Source organism: Mercenaria mercenaria, chromosome 9 (genome assembly GCF_021730395.1).
Source record: "Mercenaria mercenaria strain notata chromosome 9, MADL_Memer_1, whole genome shotgun sequence".
NCBI lineage: Eukaryota > Metazoa > Mollusca > Bivalvia > Venerida > Veneridae > Mercenaria > Mercenaria mercenaria.
In genome coordinates, this window is record NC_069369.1 from 23,800,949 (window position 1) to 23,824,054 (window position 23,106).

Here is a 23,106-nt window from a genome sequence, read left to right on the forward strand (position 1 = left end):
TTAAGGTAACCGGTCCACAAATTAGCAAGTTCTATGTAACAGTGCTATCAAAATATATTGGTTTAAACTGTATTTATTTCCACAATTATATTTACAAACACGAGTAGTACATTTAAATTAACAAAGTTTGATAAAAAGACATACATCAATCAAAATAGTACGAACAAACAAAGAAAATATTAATCGAATGGATTGGAAAACAAGCTACTTAAAACTTATATGAATTCCGCTCCGTAAGAAAAAACAGAGGTTAGATGAAGAATAATAACTAGGCTGTGTAAGTATGTGTATCGTGTTGTATGAATCGGAATATGAATATAAAAAATATATGTATAATACAAAGTTTTTATGTTGTTTCTTTTTCGAATGAGGAGTTAAAGAATTAACGAGCATGTTATTAAATATTGATACCTGGTAAGCTCGAATAATTTTGGTATCATTTGAATGTGTATTGTCTTATGAAGAAGAAAAAAGAAATTACATGACAAAAATATTTATGGAATAATTATTCTGTTTACTTTAAAGTTTTCAATGATACTTCAACAGTAATCCCTTATTACAATGTAAGATTTGACTGTAGTCAATCGTGCATGTTGTTATGGTCATTTTAGTTACTAATTCTTGTTCAGCAGATTCAACTATTACAAATGATACCAAAAAACATTGGGTCACCAGGCATTGATTTTTTTCTATTTTTGGACCGAATGTTTTAACAAGTAGTATACGAATGAGATCGGAAATTCCTATGTGTACACTGTTTGATGAATATACTGATGACACAGGAAAGGCCGTCGCCTCCGTGGCCGAGTGGTTACACTCGCTGATTTCGAACAACTTTCCCCCACGCCTTGTTGATGCGAAATCTCGGTTGGTGTGTACAATTCGTCCATGTGATGAAGCTATGCATTACGGAACGTCATGGTTCTATGCAAGTACCCGCCCGTAATAACATGAATAAGGCTCGGACGGGCATATGGAGTCTTCCTGCGCCATCAACAGCTGGACAGTCGCCTTATGATCATATTGTGTGGATGAGAAAACAAGAGGGCCATTATGGCCCTATATCGCTCACCTGTTATCATTGCACTTGAGGACAAGAAGGTCCTCAGAAAAAATATCTAAGTCCAAAGGACAGGAACAACAAAGGGAAGACATTTAACCAAAAAGAAAAATAATTCTTACAAGGTACAGATATATCAAAATACACCTAAAAATGGAGGTATCATCCATGTTGTACGACAGAAAAGTGGTCTCGGATTTTCCCTACGGCCAATAGTAAAACAGTTACTAAATAAGCTCCAACGCCAAGCTGGTCATGACTTACAGAATAGTTCACGGCCTTGTCGACATTACACCACCAGCGAGGTTTTTCCGCCCTACCTCCATCAACACCCGTGGCCACTCTATGAGACTCTATCCTCCGTTTTGTGGCAAAGACGTCCTCCTTCACGCCTTCTTCGTCTCCGCCACCAGACTATGGAACCGGCTCCCACAGGAAGTCATCATGGCCGACAGCGTCGAGGCCTTCAAGAGGGCCCTGGCGACATCATCCCACTAAGCTGCAACATCGTTTTTATCTGCTTTTACTCTGCACTGTAAATAATTGAGCGCCGCCCACACCACCTTGTACATACACTATTGTACGACGCTGCCCCAGAGTGAGACCTGTACAAGAACGGAAGAAGAAGAAGAAGAGCTATATATAGTCACGTAAAAGGAAAGTAATTAAAAAGATATATTGTAAGTGAACAAAAGAAGGATCTGCCACATAAAAGCAAGAGCACTGCAATGCAAAGCAAATGCAGAGCAATATACACACAAAACAAAGTCATATGACCTTTGACCCCTAAGTGTGACCTTGACCTTGCAGTGAGCCATCCGAAACATGGCTCTGCACGTCGTTTCGATGAGGTGAACATTTATGTCAGGTTTCTTTGAAATCCTTCAAGGGGTTCAAGAGTTACAGAGCGGAAGGGAAATTACTAACCAACAGATAGAGGGACATCGAGACGATAACATAATACGTCCCTTCGGGCGTATAAAAAGAAATTGAGATCTTATGGTGACACAAGTTGTGTGCAAGTCTGGTTAAAATCAAATCATAAATGAAGCTGCTATTGTGCAGACAAAGTCAAAATACCTTATTTTGGCCCTTTCAGGGTCCATAACTCTAGAACCCATTACGGGATCTGGCCGGTTTAAGAAAGAAACCAAGATTTTATAGTGACACAAGTTGTGTGCAAGTTTGATTAAATTCAAATCATAAATGAAGCTGCTATTGTGCAGACAAGGTCAAAATAGCTAATTCTGGCCCTGTCAGGGGTCATAACTCTGGAACCCATAATGGAATCTGGCCAGTTCAAAAAAAACAGATCTTGTGGTGATACAAGTTGTGTGCAAGTTTGGTTAAAATCAAATCATAAATGAAGCTGTTGTTGTGCAGACAAGGTCAAAATAGCTAATTTTGGCTCTTTCAGGGGCCATAACTCTGGAACCCATTATGAGATCTAACCGGTTCAAGAAAGGAACCGTGATCTTATTGTGACACAAGCTTTATGCAGGTTTTATTAAATTCAAATCATAAATGAAGCTGCTATTGTGCAGACAAAGTCAAAATAGCTAATTCTTGCCCTTTCAGGGGCCTTCACTCTGGAACCCATAATGGAATCTGGCCAGTTGAAAAAAGGAACCAAGATCTTATGGTGATACAAGTTGTGTGCAAGTTGGTTAAAATCAAATCATAAATGAAGCTGCTGTTGTGCAGAAAATGTCAAAATAGCTAATTCTGGCCCTTTCAGGGGCCATAACTCTGGAACCCATAACGGAATCTGGCCAGTTAAAAAAGAAAGAACCAAGATCTTATTTTGATACAAGTTGTGTGCAAGTTTGGTAAAAATCAAATCATAAATGAAGCTGCTATTGTGTAGACAATGTCAAAATAACTAATTTTGGCCCTTTCAGGGCCCATATCTCTGGAACCAATAATGGGATCTGGCCAGTTCAAGAAAGGAACCGAGATCTTATGGTGATACAAATTGTGTGCAAATCTGGTTAAAATAAAATCATAAATGAGGCCAGTATTATGCAGACAAGAAATTGTTGACGGACGGACGCACGCACGCACGCACAGACTGACGACGGACAAAGAGTGATCACAAAAGCTCACCTTGTCACTATGTGACAGGTGAGGTAAAAATAGGAAAAGCCGATGTGTGCACTGGCAAATAAATATAACCCTACAGGAACGCAATTCCTTTTGCTTGGTAAATCTTGTTTACATGTACTCCGTGTGTACATCTAATAACGTAATAAGAATACTGAGATGTTCATTATGTCGGTTTTAAGTTCCATAATGAACACCTTAGTATTCTTATCACGTTATTATATATACATACGGAGCACCTGTAAACAAGATTTAACAAGTCGACCTCATGTTGAATGGTATTTCTATTAAATTCCACTTGGTAAATTTTCTCTTAAGTCTTTCACTGTATCGATACCCCGTATCATATCAGCAGCTTTCTCGGCAACCATAATTACAGGTGCGTTTGTATTCCCGCCGGTAATTTGTGGTAATATTGATGCGTCCACAACCCGAAGTCCTTTGATTCCCTTCACACGCAATTCTGTGTCTACAACAGTAGTAGGTTCATTTACATCTCCCATTTTGCACGTGCAACACGGATGATATACGGTTGTCGCTAGATGGCGCACCATGCATTCCCAATATTTGTCGGATCTAAATTCATATTTGGAGCAAAATGACATTTTCATATCTTCAATATCAACTCCAAGTTGTTTCATTGTCGGTGTTTGCAAATACTTTTCCCAGATTCGAATTCCAGAAATAAAGTCGTCAATGTCACGTGTGTCTGCTAAATAATGCGGATCTATTATCGGATGGTCGAAAGGATCATTTGTACGAAGCCGTGAGGTGCCTCGACTTTTTGGATGAGTTGTACTTAACACCCAAGTAAATCCTTCAGCATTATCGATTCCAAGTTGATATTCATTTTTAACTGTATCTTCAAAATTATTATTGTCAACAGGTATTAGAGCACTCACAAGTAAAACCTGAATATCAGAGTATGATTTTCCATTGTTTTTGTCACCTACATGGAAGAACGCAGAACCGTCAGTCATTGCGATAGAACGTGGACCAGTACCAAATATTTCATACTGCAAATGAGTTTTAAAACTTGAAAGAACTTGCGGTGTTATGCTTATTGACTCGTTAATTTTGCTGAATAACAAAATAGCCTGATGGTCTTGGAGATTATTTCCAACCGGCAAGTCAGCAACTACAGGAATGTTAAGTTTTTGAAGATGTTCTTTTGGCCCTATTCCTGAAAGCATCAATAACTGTGGTGAATTTATTGCACCGGATGATAGTATTACCTCACGTTTTGCTTTAACATATTTCTTTCTTCCATTCCTGATGTAATAAACTCCTGTCGCCTGTTTTTCTTCTACATCCACTTTAGTGACAAATGTTTTAATGGCGATATCTAGGTTGTCTCGCTTTTCGACATTGCCAAGGAAAGCGACTGCGGAAGAATCTCTTACGCCTTTTCTAGTAGTTATTTGAATTTTACTAAACCCTTCTTGTGTTTCACCATTGTAATCTGTGACGTTGTACCCGAGTTCTTTACCTGCTTTCAGATATAAATCAGCAAGAGGCGTTACTCCACCCCCAGATACCGCAATTGGCCCACCGGTATGATGGTATTTAGATGATTTCAACTCTTCTATTTTAATGTCTTCCGATTTCAAAAAGTACGGCAGCACATCTTTGTAGCTCCATCCCTTGCATCCGTTTTTACTCCATGCATCGTAGTCATATCGACTGCCACGTGTATATTGTCCAGCATTCAGAATTCCAGATCCTCCAAGCTTTTGCCACGAGGCCAGTATCCACGCTTGTCTTTCATTCCTAGACATGACATAGTTTGTGGCTCGGTATAATATGACCAATTAAATTCTGTATTTTGCAGAGTCGGCCAGTATATCAGTGAATGGAAGTTAGGGTTTTCGTCAAAGAAACCACCTGCCTCTATTAAAAGAACTTTGTTTGACTTTTTTTCGGATAATCTTGAAGCTAACACGGAACCTGCCGAACCACCTCCGACAATGACGTAATCATACGCGTCATCAATTGTGTCAGACAGCATTATGCGGTGATCGGAAAATTTGATTGTATCTCTGAAGCAGTATAAGTAGATAATTGACAGTACAAGCACGGCAGCTGCGGATTTCATATAAATCATTCTGGTGACCTCAAACTGAAATACACAAACACTATGATGTTAAACAGATACACTGAAAACAGTTTATATCCCAAATTATTTAATAGAATGACAAAAAGGTCTTAATAAAATTCCAAACAACATGCCAGTAATCATCTAGATGGAAGAATAGATACGAGACACGACAGTACAATTGGACGGTTCATGCTCTGACGGTACTCTATAAAGTGTGGAACGTCAACCTTATCAACGCCCTCGTGGATCAATTCCTGCGTATCTGAACTCCGAACCATGATAAATTAGACGCTACACCACGAGGCCTTGATTGTTTTCATTCTTACATGGCCATTGAAATAGTTTGATTAAAACCATGCTGGACTTCATTTATGGGAGTAGTAATGAACCGGACGTCATACACCAATTTGAAGTCATAATTGACGCCATAATGCTTTCTTAGTGGTCCGTACGTTAATTAACTGTTGTTTATCGCAGAATATACATAGCTTGATTTTCTTCTTTGTTTAACTGGCAATCTAATTAAGCCATGTTAGAATATATGGATAACGTATTAGTTCGTGTTATAACATCTGCATTATCCCGATGGATTGGTTCGTGCCCAAGCCCGATAGGGCGAGGGTACCAACGTATTCCGAGGCATTCTTAAGTTGTTATAACAAGAATGAACATGCGCTAGCGCTATTCTAGTATAAAATGTGTAAAACTAATCCCTCATCGTCAATTAAATCTCTATGGTATGAGAATATAAACACCCCCGAAAAGTGACAAGAACAGCAGTTTTATGCTAGAAATATCAATAACATTATTCTCATGGCCTTATATTAGGTGTCGTACAATCATCATAATGAGTCGCAAATAAAAAGGTTAAGATTTTACTATTAGGCTGGTCGGTTGAACTACCGGTAATTCCAGCATAAACTTTTTTGTGTTGAATAAGTTGTATGTACGGAAATGAAAATAGAAAAATGTCCTCAAAAATATCAAAGCACATTTTTTAAATATTGCATCTGGAATTCTGAAGTATCGTCTACTTAGATACCTATTGTGGTGTTTACTGTGGACGATATATCCTGTATTGTTATTCTACTGGTAAACTACAGCATAAATGTGTTCTTTGAATATCAGTAAAAAAGATATTTTAAAATCTCAATGGTATTGTACCATCTTTGTCATAAAGCGTTGGGGTGTCAAAATTCAGGAAATAGGTGTTAAAATTCACAATAGAATTTCTAACCAAGTTTATACATGTACATATTTCTAAAACTGCCTCGTCGGCATTGAAGCTAAAAGATTTAAACACCAAACATGTGTACCTCAAAGTCAGAAACAAGAAAAAAGATTTCATTGGGGATTCGTGAAACAAAATGGTATTCACAACGTTAAGTACTGCAGATGGGTAGTGTACTTGATAATATCAATATCTGCTCGAAATGTATCATAGTTACGACAATTATTTATGTTTCTTGAACAGCTTTATTGTGCAATGCATGCCTGTCAATAAAGAAATAACACTAATATTTCGTTTAATGGATTTATAGTAGATAAATTTGCAATACTTTGCCTATATGGCTCTTACCACAGTGTCTTACAGATATTCCCATATCGAGGGAAGAGCGCAATACTCCTAATGAATAAAGGAGTTACGGCAGTATTGCGCTCAACCCTCGATATTGTTTTAAAACAGTGATTTTAAATGGTTTTCGGGAACCCCGTCAAAATAAAAAAAAATATAAAATATACCTTCAAAAACATCCAAATGTCCTTCACGCTACAAATCATGTGACATACAATTATGTAACAATATCTTACCTGCACAAATATATCCAAATGTCCTTGACACGTTGAGATATCTGTGTCACGATACTAATCCATTAACAATTTTTGACAGTGACGTCATTTTGTCAACAAACTATAAATAAGCATGGTATATACATCCATGTGTTTTTTTTGGCTGGACCTGTTAATTTGCTTTCCCTATTTTTTTTTTTTTTTTGAAATTGTTTTTTTTTATATGTTTTTTTGCTTGTTTTTTTTTTCTTTTTTATCAATCATTTATTGTATTATAAAATATATCAAATGGTAATGCAACATGTGTCTGTCTCACCGTTAGTCAGCTGTGGTGTCTGTCTCAGTATATTTTTCACCGTGATTTTTTCGGTCAAAAGTGGGGCGGCAAAGCATGTGCAGGCTTCCACTTTCAAAAATGTGGGTTGACGGCTGGCCCCCCTGCTCTTATGCCTAAGAAGAATAAATATGGATTGAACCGTATTTCTTCAGTGAGCCAGCTGAATGGCTTCCTCACAATTACACATAGTAACCACAGGCGATTTTAATTCTTCGACCTTAACCACGAAGCCAAAGATGCCCCTATATGCCAACACCATTTCAAATGAACAAGCAGAAACTTTAAATACATATAACATGAAATGATGTGTTTCGGGTATTTTTTGAAGAATTTGTTTAAACTCTGATAGTTCAAAAAATGCTGATATGCAAACAAAATGTTGTTAATGAGTAGATATGGTCACGTGCTTGATTCACAGTCGTCAGCATTGTACTTTAAACACTCTAGATGTTGCCATTTTGGTCCCATCGTAATGAAACTTGGTCAGAATATTTGCCTAAATCAATTTTCAGACGAATTCTATATGAGGTCAGTTAGGATTAAATTTAGGTCAGCCGCTCAAACAACGTTGGAACCACTTGATCTGATAAAGCTATGGCCAGTGTGAGTATGTCAGATCGGTAACATCCTTGAAACACTTTAGAGGGAATATTTTCTATCTGATGTATATGATTTGTTTCTGGCTGTAAAATGTGGCCAAAGTGAGAAATCTGGGCTATCTGGGTTCAAGAACTAGGTCAATAGGTATCATCATAGAAAACTTTTGTTTACAATATAGACCTAATAGTATACATGTAACCAGGTCAAGTTTAAAGTTGCATTATCTGGATGAATTTCATAAAACCCCTTATAATTTGGCATAGCTTCCTACAGGCACTGTAGGTACACGCCGACACCTTTTCTCAAAGAAAAAAAATATACAAATGCATAAAAATGCAGTAAAAATTGAAGGATTGTATACTGCAAAACAGAACCATAAATGTATATGTATGAAGACAGCTCAATTTATATTGAAAATCTCGGTATTGACATGGAACACCCTTCCCATGCCTCGCCCCCGCCACCCGTCGTTTACCAGGACAGTTTTGGTCATTTGATATCTTTATGAACAAGGCAGCAAGAGGCGTTACTCTTTGATTGTGGCTGACGGAAGAGGGGGAGGACTCCATGACTAGCAGTTTTTAAATCCCACCAGGACTGTACTGTTTTAATATCTGTCTTCCGGCGGATTTCTTCGGGCCCTTAAGGGTGTTTCTCTTGTTGCTCTGTCTTCTGCAAGGACATTGAGTTCATACGTTTTTGGTTTTTAAGGTTTGCTTTTTATATATTTATACAGGAGCATTTTTGTGTTTTACATGCCATGCATTTTTGTTTCCATTACGTGTGCAGGTGTGTTAGAGATTCACCTGACGGAGATTACTTTTATTTACACCAGTCCGTGTCTTTGGAACATGGTGGGGTGTAAGAGTGAGGTTGGGTACGCACCATACACCTGTTTAAGCTCCCCAGTGATGTTTTTGCCACTGACCGTTCATAGGCGGTGCCCCACTGTGTTCCTTTATTTGTTTTTTTTTTTTTTTTTTTTTTGTTTGAGGCCCTTGGAGGGTAACCCCGTTTATTTTTTTTTTTTTTACATAAGTCACAAAAACAACAGTGGTACAGAGGTAATTAATGTACATAAATATTTAACGATATGCATATTACTCCCCACTTAAAAGAAATTGTGTGACTAATAACATTTAAAGTACAAATAATTCTAACTATTTCAGAACCTTTCGAAGTTGTTTAACGAGGCGTTACTTTTGATGAATCTAGAGCCCGTTCTTCCAAAAACTACTATATCCGTATTTTTTGATTACAGAAGATTTTCTTTTCTAGTCTTATTCCAATGCCGAAAAAATCAAAATCCAAATGGAACAAGACCAAAAACGTGGGATGTGCTTGATAAGAGAGACAACTCTTGAGACCTTAAGTACTTTGTTAACTAAGGAGACAAATGCTTTTAAATTTATCCAAAATACCCCTGACTTACAATAAAGTTCAAAAAGAATAAAAGATTAAGATCAGGAGAGTATTGTGCATGTCAAAAAACAGCATATTACAGTTTGAAGTATTATTTCAAAACATGAATTATCACATTAAAGAGTCATATTGTCAGTGCAGTGCAGTGGAGACCTACCTTAATTGGATAAGAGTACTTAGTCTTCATTGACAAGTAGGGTGGTGTAATTTCCCCAAATTGAATTAAATTTCAACATTTTATTGTCTTTTTTGGCATTATACAGTTCTGTTTTAATTAAGAGTTGTACTTGGCGTTTAAATAGCAAAGTGCTAGGAACTATATTTTTCATTTTACATCTATAAATGGTCCATTTTGCAGCTAGAATTATGTTTGTTATAGCTGTACTAAATGTTGTGTTTCCTAATATAATATCTACATTTGACCAATCTGGTACTATTGCAGGACACTTGGCTGTTAACCACTCTTTTGCATTATGCCAGAAAGTTGAAGTTTCATGACAATCAATAAACAAATGTTTTAAAGTTTCTCTAGATGTGTTACAAAAACTACATAAAATCATTTCTTATTCCCATTTTCTGTAATATACAATTAGTACCTATTATTCTATGGTTTAATTCTAAACTGTAGCCACTGTAACATAGGGTCTTTTGTAACGAAAAGGGCAGTTTATATAAAGATTTCCAGTCAAGATTTGCAGCAGGGTTCAGCTCATCACACCATTTCCTCTTTGAGGTTGGAAAAACACTAGGGTTGCATAAAAAGTCATAAATATTTCTACATCCCTTGATTTGAGAATTTATTATTTTAACGGTCAAAGGTTGCATTGGAGTAGGTTCTTTTGTTGCTAGATGAGTAATGTTTAAAGTACCAATAAAGCTTCTCATTGCTTCTATTATACTTCTATATTCTAAAAAGTTTGTATTTATATTGAATAACCTAACGAAATCTTCAAAAGACAGAAAATTACCATTTCTGTCCAGAAAATCATTAACAAAAACAATACCTTTTCTTACATATCTGGGAAAACAAACACATGTGCCTCCCACCTTAAACATGTTATTGTGCCATACTGGCAGACGGCAAAATTCACCCCAAGACTTTGGATATTTTGCATTCAGTTTAAGAAAACCTGTGAAAACATCTTTCCAGAACTTATTTTTTACTATATTCATCTTAATTTGACAAAAGTTGCAACCAAATTTAGTCAAATTGTTAATAAACGGGTATAGTTCTTTGACCATGTTAAAATATTTAGTGTTATAGTTCATGTATCTTCTCAGCCATGTGATTTTTAATGAAGACATAAAAGTTTCAAGATTTATCATTCTCAATCCTCCATATTCGTATGAATTCATAACAATGTTACGTTTTATTTTGTCCGGACCAGAAGACCAAAGGAATTTAAAGAAAATAGTTTGAATTTTTTTGATAGTGCCAAGACTTGGATTAGGCAAGCTCATAATAAGGTGATTTATCTTAGAAAGAGCTAGTGTTTTAATCACTACAACCTTACCTATTGGACTTATTTGTCTCTTTGACCATTGATTAAATAATTTTTTAATTTCCTCAATTTTTTGTAAGTAATTGGCCTCAATTATATTGTTCATATCCAGTGTGAAGTTAACACCAAGTAATTTAAAAACTTTTGATTCCCACTGTAAATCGAGATCTGGACAAATTCTTAAGTTACTATTTTTCATGGACCCTATCCAAATTGCTTTTGTTTTTTCTACATTAATTTTTAACCCAGATATCCTAGCAAAATATTCTAAAGTCTGCATAGTATTTGTTAAAGATTTTTCAGTTCCATCTAGCATTATTGAGGTATCATCAGCATATTGTGACAGAAGAAATTCTGTGTTATTTATTTGTATACCTTTAATATTTGATTTTTTTTTATTAAATTGCAAGAATTTCTGCACAGAGAATAAAGATGTAAGGAGAAAGAGGATCGCCTTGACGACAACCGCGTTCTATATTGAACCAATCAGACAGGTGCCCATTGATAATTACACTTGACTTTATATCATTATAAAAAAGCTTAATCCAATTAATAAAGTTTTCACCGAAATTAAAAAATTGAAGCACTCTGTACATGAAAGACCAGGAAATTGAGTCAAATGCTGTTGAAAAATCAATAAGTAACAACATACCAGGTGTCTGATCTTCCTCAGTAAATTGCATTATATCATATACAAGTCTAATATTATCCCCTATGTATCGCCCTGATAAAAACCCAGTCTGATCTTCACTGATAAGTTTACCCAAAACAGTTTTTAGGCGTTGAGCTATGCTGGCTGATGCAATTTTATATGATACATTAAGAGAGAAATGGGGCGCCAGTTCTTTATAAACTTTTTATCCTTTCAACCCTTGGGTATACAGGTTATGACCCCTTGTTTCATAGTAATTGATAATTCTCCATTGTCAAATGACTGATTTATAGACCTTACTAAAAAGTGACCAATATTAATCCAGAAAAATTTAAAAAAATGCTGCAGTAAAACCACTTGTACCAGGAGAAGAGTCATTACGCATTTTCTTCAAACTTAATAACATTTCACTATAACTTAAATAGCCTTCCAAGCTTATTTTTTCTTGTTCACTTAACTTTGGTATTTCATTGTTTATAAATATGTTATTAAGGTCAGCATTATCTGTATGTCGACATGAATATAATTGCTTATAATGTTTTACAACTTCATTTAAAATATCGTTTTGCTTGGTTAATAATGTACCAGATGATGAGAAGAGAGAATTCATTATTTTTGATGTATAATTTCTATTTTCTAAATGACAAAAATAGTTTGTTGGTTTTTCGCCTTCCGAAACCCATTTTGCTTTTGATCTTATAAAGACACCTTGCATTTTCTTTGACCTTAAATCCGCTAACTGTGTTTTTTTAATTTCCAATAAATTATAATCTATATTGGGTTGTTTTTCTAAATTACTTATTTCATTTAATAATAGATCTTGTCTTTTTTCTTCTTGCTTTTTTTTTGTATGAAGAGTAGGAAATTGTCTTGCCCCTGATCTCCATTAAAAGAGTTTCAAAAAATAAACAGTCATCAATATTTAGTCGAAAAATTTCATTGTTTATACTCTCCAAAGGCTCTAAAGATGCTTGAGTATTATGGGCATACCTAAATTTAACTTCCTGTATAAGTTGTTTAATTTGATTAACATATGCTGTATCTTTGAGTAAAGAATTATTAAATTTCCAGTAAGAGTTACCTTTTACAAACCTACCAAAGTTAATTCCTAACAAAAGCATTGAATGATCTGTTCTATAGCCAGGTTCAATTAAGACTTTGTCTACATATGTAAAAAGGTTGCTAGAAACAAGAAAAAATCAAGTCTGGCCTTTTAATAGGGTTTCGCTTGAACCAAGTGAATTGTCTTTCTTCCATATTTAACTCTCTCCAACAATCTATTAAACTATGTTCTTCTATAATTTGAAGTAAAATATCCCGGGCTTTTGGATTATATATTAACATAATTAAAACAATCTATATTTGGATCTAAAATTAAATTGTAATCTCCAACCACAACAACTGGATTATCTACTAGAGAAATTTTTTCTTTAATAAATGAGTAAAAATCTGGGTCATCTTTGTTTGGTCCATAAAGACAGATTATACTAAGATCGTTCTGCTCTATTGTGGCATGTAACATAATAAAATTGCCTCTTGTGTCAGTTTCTAAATTTTTAAACTTAAAGTCAAAATTATTATTGATAAGTATGGCTACACCCCTGGACTGGCTATTAAAATTACTGAAAAAGCAATCGTATCCCCACATGGCACGGATATATGCAATTTTTTTTATCTGTAAAATGTGTGTCCTGAAGACAATAAATATTAAATTTTTTACCTTTTAAATAATTAAAAACATCTTTTCTCTTTGTGCTATCGCCCAACCCCTGTACATTCATTGAGACTAGTGTAATAGACTCACCCATATTTTACATCAGCGTAAATACTAAACTTTAGAACAAGTATTGAAAAAGTACTGTCATTGTCGTTAAAGTCTAACTGCACTGCACTGCACCCGTATAGAACATAGTATGAAAAAACGTGTAAAGGTAGAATCATTTTCTAAAATTACTGCTGAAGGCTGTGAGATAAACTCGTTAATATATACCATCCAATTTCTACAAATCAAATATTTACAAGTGGACTAATTTGTACATGTTATGTTTCAGCAACTGGTGACAGCTCAATAGATGACGGTCTTAATTGAACATAAACATCCTCTTATAATTACACTTACAAAACACATGTATACGACAATCTGTGTTGCTTATAAACAGCTCTCAATAAAGATAAATAACATTTCATGTATAACAATGTATAACATTTTTTGTGCCAGACCTGTTTCTATATAAATCTAGAACAAGAGTTCAACCCGCGAAACGACGTGTCATTTTTTAATCAAATGTATAAAACCATAATCCTTAATTTTTACCTATCAATAATAATTACAAGACGGCTGCATTTGTTTAAACTGTACAAGACGGCTGCATTTGTGTTAAACTGTTTGTAAACATTTACTCTGTGAAAAAAAGTAGAACAAAGCCGCTTCAACCATCGAAATTAGTTCAAAACCGCTTACATCATCATAAAGTGTTGTTTTTTTTTTTTTTTTTCGTAATGTCATTTAAAGCAAATGCTGCAGATACTGCACCTTCAAAGTGACTCAGACTAAACTGAAGTGTTTATGGAATTAATGATACAAAAGAAATTAATATTTATACAGTACTATAAATTTTTAATTGTGAACGACGAAGCGGCCCAACGGAAAATCGCGCACCAAACAAATCCTTCAGCCAATCATAAATTAGTATAGATCGTTCGGATGTTTCCGTAAATTGCCGACCAGCACTCGGATATGCAAATTTAGACTGACAATCCACAATGCATCATCAGCGTATAAATAACATCCAATCAAATAGACGAACGCGGGTTTTTCCCTACATTGTAAATACAACCACGTGAAAATACATGTGCATATAAACATGGAACATACCAATGAAACACAATTAAACTGTCATTTTAGACTGTTCAACTATAATAAAGAGACACTTTGTAGTCCTTTTAGAGTCTTTTTAGAGTCTTTTTAAACACATAACCTGAAAAACAGATATATAAAGATAAGGCACATTACAAATGTTCTATCATGTATTTATGAGATAATTAAATTTGATATTGTTTATAACAGTGACCTGGATAGGTCTGTATACACGTCTATTCTCACTTTCTTGCCATTGGTAAGGAGCGTGATGATTTTTCCTTCATCTGACCAGCAGCTATTTACTTCCTCCTTGGTGGACACTTTTTCTAGCAGTCTGGCATTTTTCAATGTTAAGTCTTCCCTTATTACAATGAATGAGCCCTTGAGGGCTTTCCTGGCTCTGATTACCATTGCTTTGTCTGATCTGTAAAGAAATTTACAGATTATTGGTCTGTTTGCATCCGCCGCGAAACGTCCCAGTCTATGTGCCACATCTATCCTATTCTTGCCCAATGTAATGTTTAATTTGTCTTTAAGGAGCTTGGTAACTAACTCCTCCGTTTGAGCCGGTGTTTCGAACTTATTTTTATCATCCATTCCATACACCCGTATGCTGTTTCTACGTGTATATTGTTCAAGCTCGTTCGTTGATATCTGTTGTATTTGTTGACGTCCTTAGTCTCCATTATCATGTCTTTTAAGTCTTTATTCCGTTGCTTTAATTTGTTGCATTCTTCTTTCATCTGGTCGAATTCAACCCTTCGATCACTTTCTGCGTTCTTTAAAGTCGTTATCTCAATTTCTGACTCTTTGAGTTTTGACTTAATGGTTCTCAACTGTTCGTAGACTTTGTCCATGTCTTTCTTTATCTCATCACTTAACTCAGATTTTAGTGACTGTAATTGATCGTTGAAAAAATCAGTCGTAACGATACTTTGCATCCTCTTTTCAAGCGTCTTTTCTATGTATTCCTTGGATGCAAGCTTACTCATTTTTTTATCAAGTGCGGTTACCATGGTAACGAGATCCTTCAGGGTTGGTTCATCCTCTTCTTTGGAAATATGACTTAGCATAGTGTCTATTTTTGTCTGTTTTCACATTTTTCGGTTTTATCAGACTTTTTCTCTTTACTATCTTTACCCTCCTTCGACTCAGCGCTGGGGGTACAAATTGTGGAGTCATCTTTTGACTGCCTGACCCGGCGCTTATCGGCGGACTCCTCTCTCTTTGGCATATTTCTCAATTGAATATTGAATATTGAATATTGATTTTAAAAGTCTCGAAAAATGCCTGTAATATAACTATATAAATGTCACCTGTAATGTTTATAAAGTTGAGTTGACTAGCCAGACCGGTTTTTCAACTTTCCACCATTTTACATTTTCCGGTTGAATTCCTTTGTTTGTAGGCCTGCCAATAAAATCCTTTTCACAGCCTTCTAGTTAAAGTTTTTACAAATCCTTCATTATCGTTTAGTTCATAAAAGTGTTCCACATATATCCGATGTAAATTTATCACTGTGAAACTGAGGATATCCTAGAAAAATTTCAAATTTTTGACAGCTCGCAAAAGCCCGTCTTTCTCTCAAAACTGACCTTGACCTTTTCTGTTCCTTTATTTGTTCGTTTTGTCCTCGTGTGTTTGCTTTGTATGCGAGTACGTGTGTGTGTTTGCGTGTGCGTGTGCGCGTGCGCGTGTGTGTGGGTGCGTGTGTGTGCACGTCTGCGTGCTGTGGGTTTCGTTTTTGGGAGGCTGCGTTTTTGGAGCGTGGCATTCCCTGTTTAATATTTGTCCTTGTTTTTTTTCTTCCAATTTCAAACACTACGGCAGCACATCCTTGTAGCTTAATCCATTGCATCCAGTTTTAGCCCATGCATCGTAGTCATATCGACTGCCTCGTGTATATTGTCCAGCATTTAAAATTTCAGATCCTCCAAGCATTCTACCACGTGGTCAATATCCACGATTTTCTTTTATTCCAAGACACGGTATAATATAACCATCAAATTCTACGGTGTTCCGTTTGGACAATCGTGCCTTTTTATTTAAAACTAAACCGCGACGCACGATGGTACGATGACGAAAACGCGATGGCGCGATGGCACGATGATGAAATAACGATGGTACGATGGTGAAAACGCGATGGCACGATGATGAAATCGCGATGGTGCGATGGTACGATGGTGAAATGTCGATGTAATATCGCGTTTTCATCATCGTACCATCGCGTTTTCACCATCGCACCATCGTGCCATCGCGTTTTCATCATCGTAACATCGTGCCATCGCGTTTTCATCATCGTACCATCGCGTTTTCAGCATCGTGCCATCGCGTTTTCACCATCGTACCATCGCGTCTTCACCATCGCGCCATCACGTTATCACCATCGTACCATCGCGTTTTCACCATCGTGCCATCGCGTTATCACCATCGTACCATCGCGGTTTCACCATCGTACCATCGCGTTTTCACCATCGTACCATCGCGTTTTCATCATCGTACCATCGCGTTTTCACCATCGTACCATCGCCTTCCAGTTAGAAATGCGTAGTTCCGTACACTTGAATTTTTGTCAACAATAGATGAATGTATCTCAATGTATTTTGTGATAAGAAATTTACCATTTAGATTCTGCTGTTTTGCAAAATGTTTTTCAAAATGTTCAGTGCTCAACTCATTAAAACTGTGTAAAATCTTCAAGGCCACGTCCTTTGTATTTATGTATGCATGAAAGTAAATAAAAAGCTGGATGTAATAGTTATTCTTGTTAGGATGTAGAAGGTACATAGTGCAATGTGAAAATGAGATTTATCAAGCCTATATTACTGACACATATACTGTACCACTGCGCATGACCACCGGAAGGCGATGGTACGATGGTGATAATGCGATGGTACGATGGTGATAACGCGATGGTACGATGGTGAAAACGCGATGGTACGATGATGATAACGCGATGGCACGATGGTGAAAACGCGATGGTACGATGGTGATAATGCGATGGTACGATGATGAAAACGCGATGGCACGATGGTGAAAACGCGATGGTACGATGATGAAAATGCGATGGTACGATGATACGATGGTGAAAACGCGATGGTACGATGATGAAAACGGGATATTACATCGACATTTCACAATCGTACCATCGCATCACAGCGATTTCATCATCGTGCCATCGCGTTTTCACCATCGTACCATCGTTGTTTCGTCATCGTGCCATCGCACCATCGCGTTTTCGTCATCGTACCATCGTACATCGCGGTTTAGGATTCAATAAAAAGTCACGATTGTCCAAACGGAACACCGTAAAATTCAGTCTTTTGCAGAGTCGGCCAATCTGTAAGAGAATGAAATTTGGTGTCGCCATAGAAACCCCTTGTCTCTGTTAAAAGAACTTTGACTTTTCTTCGGATAATCTTGAAGCTATAACGGAACCTGCCGGCCCACCTCCGACTGTGATATAATCATATACGTCATCAATTGTGTCAGACTATGAGAATGTGTTAGTCTCTCTAAAGCAGAAGAAGTAGATGATGAAAAGTTCGAACACAGCAAATGCGGACTGCATATAACTCATTCTCATGAACTTAAACTGAAATTAACAAAATACAAGATGTTAAATAGATACCATAATTGCTTTTTCATAAAATGACACAGGCGCCTGATTAAATTCCAAAGTGACATTAATCTTCTAGACAATAGTGATGCGAGACAAACAAAATACAATTGGACGGTACACGAATTACGACGGTGGAGGAGCATCAAACTCAATGGTCGTAGTCTCATATTGAAGCTCGCATTATTAAAGGCTTAAGTTTTATTATTGTTTGCCTGACATCACCCCAAGCCGTTTAAAAATGTTCTTCAAGACAAAAATTCCAACACTGGCAGAATCAGCCACCATAAAAAGTAGAATTTAAGATCCCCTACTAACATACTCAGGTCTAACATCTACGGTTTGCAAACCGTTAAGCTGATTGTTTTAAAACAAAGCTGAATTATTCAAGTGGTCATAGCTTTTGCTTTTTATGCCCCACATTTATGTGAGGGCATATTGCGTTGCTGTTGTCCTTACGTCCGTCCGTACGTCCCGTGTGTGTCCAACTCCCCTCATACTTTCAGTCTGACTTGTTTCAACCTTTCACAGATGAACAAGCTTGATGTGCAGATGACCTTAATAGAAGGATTTTTCCTGTGACTATTTGCTGCAGTTATGGCCCTTTGATAGTTTTTTTTCCAATATAGAAGATAGAGAAAACTCTCTCCCACACTATTAGCCGGATTTGCTTCCATCTTTCACAGACGAACAAGCTTGATGTGCAGATGACCGTAGAGGAAGGAACTTTTGCTGTGACTGTGCAGTATTACAAAAATTCAGTCTGAACTTCAGTATAGCCTAAATAGTGTCCATAATTGGTGTAAAATAAATAACATGTCACTTCATCCTTCAAAAACAAAATGTATGGTATTGAGCACTAGAGTCAAAATAAAACATACTAAAAAACTTGAGTTAATTTTAGACGGTTCGGTCATTGAAAATGTGAAGTGTCAGAAAGTTCTAGGTGTATATATCGATGAAACTCTGTCTTGGCAATCCCACGTTAGTATCATGGCCAATAAACTAAACTCAAAAATTGCTCTACTTAGAAGAATTGCATTTTTCTTAACAGATGAGATGAAACTATTGTATTACAATGCATATATTATGTCAACCATGGAGTATTGTTGCAATGTCTGGGGACTTTGTCACAAATCGGACACTGATAAAATTACATCTTTGCAGAGACGCGCTATAAAAATAATTACAAAATCAAAGTGTAGCAACTTTGATGAAATATTAAGAAATTCAAAACTGCTATCTTTTGAGAACAGGTGCAAATACCATATTTCATTATTAGTGTACAAAAGTAAAAGAGGAGATTGTCCTATATACATTTCAGATTTACTACATTTTGTTCATAATGATCATTACAGTCTGCGCTCAATCGAAAACATGGATCTTTCTATTGTTAAACCTAAAACGAACTACCTGAAACAAACATTTAGCTACAAAGCTGCACACATATGGAATTCACTTCCTTCTTACATAAACTTCATAATAATAATATAACTACTTTCAAGCATAATTTAAAGAATTTTCTCTTGTTAAAATAGTTTTTAACAATTAATTACTTGTAATTACAAGAATTTTGTTGAATTGATGTTACTGTATTCTATTCCAATAATAATAATATTCATACTATCTTATTATTCAAATCTGGAACTATTTATTATCTTATGGGACAGACTTTCTTTTTTGTATGTATCTTAATTGTCATGTATAATCTTTGTGACGCATGATAATTCTTTTAAAACATAGTTATTGTTATATTACGTTTATTTAAGCCTTCTTTAATTTGAGACGTGTTTGTCGAGAAAATTTAAGTAATTCTGATATGTGTATTTTTGTATAAATGTTAAATTATAAATTGACTGTATGATTGTGTGTATGTGTGAATGTATATCAGTTGAAGGCCATACTGGAAATAAGTTGTAAAATATCTGTATTTGTACACTTAGTATGTCACCTTCAGAAAATAAAGTTATTATTATTATTATTATTATTATCGCAGTTATGGCCCTTTGATAGTTTTGCTACATAGAATATAGAGAAAAATCTTGTGTATCCAACTCCTCAAACACCATTGAAGGACCGTCATGCGAAGATGACCATAAATAATGGAGTTTTTCTGTGTTTTTTTTTCTAATTCATGCAGATATTTCAGACTAATAGGTACAGTTAGAATGAAAATGTTACTAAAGGTACAGTGAGTGTGTGGGGGAAAGGGTGGGGGAGTTCTCCATATTTCATGCAGGCAGACTTATTTATTTCACGGGTGGTAAACGCGCAATCCAATTTCCATTGGGAATACGCTTAAAATCGGTTGCGCGACGTCCGGTGCTGTTGTTGCGCATCAATATATACAAAATCGAGGTAGGTGGGTTTTTGTTTTTGTAAATTTTTCTAACTCTTGTGCTATGCCTTCTTTCTGGAAATGTGACGCTTCTAATGATCAAACTCGTGTAAATCAGTCTTAAATTATTACATACACTTGAATGAAATGATGCTTTTGGGGGAAAAATGGCAAAAAAATAATCGGGAATGGAGTTGCGCGTATGTCAAATGTATACGAGCAACTCCATTCCCGGTGCGCAACCCCATTCCCGATGATTTTTTGTCAATCATGTCCCCGTAAGCAGGATTTGAAGCAAATAATTTTGACATTCGTTACTTTATAACAGCTGAGTTATCATAAAAAGCATCTGATGTCCTCAGATATGATATAGGTCAGAAACTTCCATTTTTGTTGAATTCATACTTTTTTCACGCTTCGTGTCGCCTGAGTTTTTTTCATGATAGAGCCGAATCATAAATTACAAACCAGATATTTTACACATATGATGATGTATTATCATATTTGTGTCGAAAAGCATTTTGCTTATTTCGAGAAAAATTATTCTTTTCTCATACTAAGGAAAGTCGTAACTTCACATACCTTAATTTCGTCTTTTTTTACGCGCAACACCAGCACCGGACGTTGCGCAACCCATTTTAAGCGTATTCCCAGCGGGAATTGGATTGCGCGTTTACCACCCGTGTATTTCCAAATTTATATGTGCGCATGCTACCCCAACTACTTCATACGCTGAAATTTGGATTTTAGCACTGCTTATTTGTGTAATGCTGCGGAGGGTATCTTACTACTACACTTAAAGAAATTAAAAATTACAATTCATGCTGCCCTTCTATAACGGTATACCAATTTATTACACCGTCATATGTTATTTGTAGCAGACTTCCCTGTTACAGTCATGTTAAGAATGTTATAGTTTAAGCGATAATGTTTAAATGAAAAGAGAAATCAGAAAACGTCTCTAATTTCATCTCCGTATACTATGTATGTTTTCTCTTATTGTAATAGGCATTTCGTTGCAGCAAGGACTTTTTGTAAACCCTGTCATTCATAATTTATAAATACTTTGTCTTTTAAATAATTGATACAATGTTAACAATGAATAAGCATACTATTTCTTACCAACTGATGTGTAAAGAAAGAAAAGAAAGTTGCATTTGAAAACTATGTTTTTTCATGTGTTAAAATCAACAGTCTGACAACTCATATTAACGTTATAAATACAAAATGTACAAACGTTTACCATTTAGAGTTATTGAATATAAACATTTCATGTTCAAGATGACCGTACTAAAGTTATTTTTCTAAATTCTAAATTCCCGTTATATGGTGATTGTAGCAAGTCTAGAGATTGTATGACCGGGCAAAACTAATCCATCACATTGGGATTTTTTTTAGATAGAAATCGTCGCTGTATGCAAAATCATGTCGCGCTTGTTGCGTAATATTGATGTTTTGGAATGCATAGACATAAGAAGCATTTTAGTGCGACAGATTCAGTAAATAGATAGAACGCGACTACATCATGGAAAGTAGAAGATTTTCATGAGCACTTGATTATGTAATATAACTGGCTGCCACCATTTTACAATCCGAATGAATCTTTATACTTTAATGCATTCTCTTTCCTTTTCTGCTTATCTCACTTTAAACTTATACACTCATTAGCCATGCGTGCTTGTTTCACTTTCGTACCCCTTTATTGATAATGTTCTTAAGCATAGTTCTTTGACTAAGCGCTAATTTTAAGATTTATTATATTGCTTAAAGATAATTTTTCAGACAACCGTACTGTACCTACAACAATATGTTTCTGTAGGAGAAGACCTCTATAAGCTGTTGCTTTCGGCTCTGATTCTTTTACAGGCATTGTCTTATGTACCATGTATCATGAATTGTAAATATTGCAATTTTGTTTGAAATTAACTGTGTTTAAACTAACTAACGCGATGAGCGACATTTTAGTGCCGCGACAAACGACGGTACGGCACAATGCGTCACGTGTTGCTGAGTGTTTGAGAAAAGTACTGAGAACTGATGGCAGGCGCTATGTGCGGAGAAAAGCACTTCATTTTATGAAAAGCCGTCAAGTAATAACGAAAATAAAAGCAATTTTTTTCTTGAATCGAGACATTTTCTTCGTGTACAAGGTATCCAAAAGTCACGTGGGTTGACCACTCTGAGTAACGTCGTAAATGTTGCATATAGGTATCGTATACAGCCGTATCGCGTCGTGGAGAAAATGCCGCACCGTCGCGCGTTGTACTGCAATACGACACTACAGTGGCTCTAACAGGATTTCAGAATGAACGATATAGGCAGATACAGATATCACCGATACTTTATCATACTAAACCCCCTTTCTTTCATTGATATAAATGTTCAGAGCGTACAGCACATACTCGATATTCTAAATTCGACGAACTGACCTTTTTTGAAACATGGTTTTATGACTGCTGAATCTGAAACAATGATATGTTGCCTTCATTTCATAAACCAGGACGAAAACATCATTTTGCTGATTCTCGTAGAGGCGTTATTTTATATGCATTATTACATGTGAATGATCAATCGCCTCGAAAGCATTTCTCTCTAATAACAGACGTATTCTTCTCAGAGTTTATTTCGACCTCCCTATTCCAGATGATATCTACAATAAACATACAGAAGACGCTATTTTGTCTAGTTATCGACAAAGCAAATAATAATTACTGACTGTAACTA

The 23,106-nt window shown here is 35.8% G+C and overlaps 1 pseudogene; it reads right to left on the reverse strand.

The window, feature by feature from the left end:
• Window positions 1-57: 57 nt before the first annotated feature.
• On the reverse strand, window positions 58-7,358 carry LOC123547822 (glucose dehydrogenase [FAD, quinone]-like; annotated as a pseudogene).
• Between the last annotated feature and the right edge of the window lie 15,748 nt (window positions 7,359-23,106).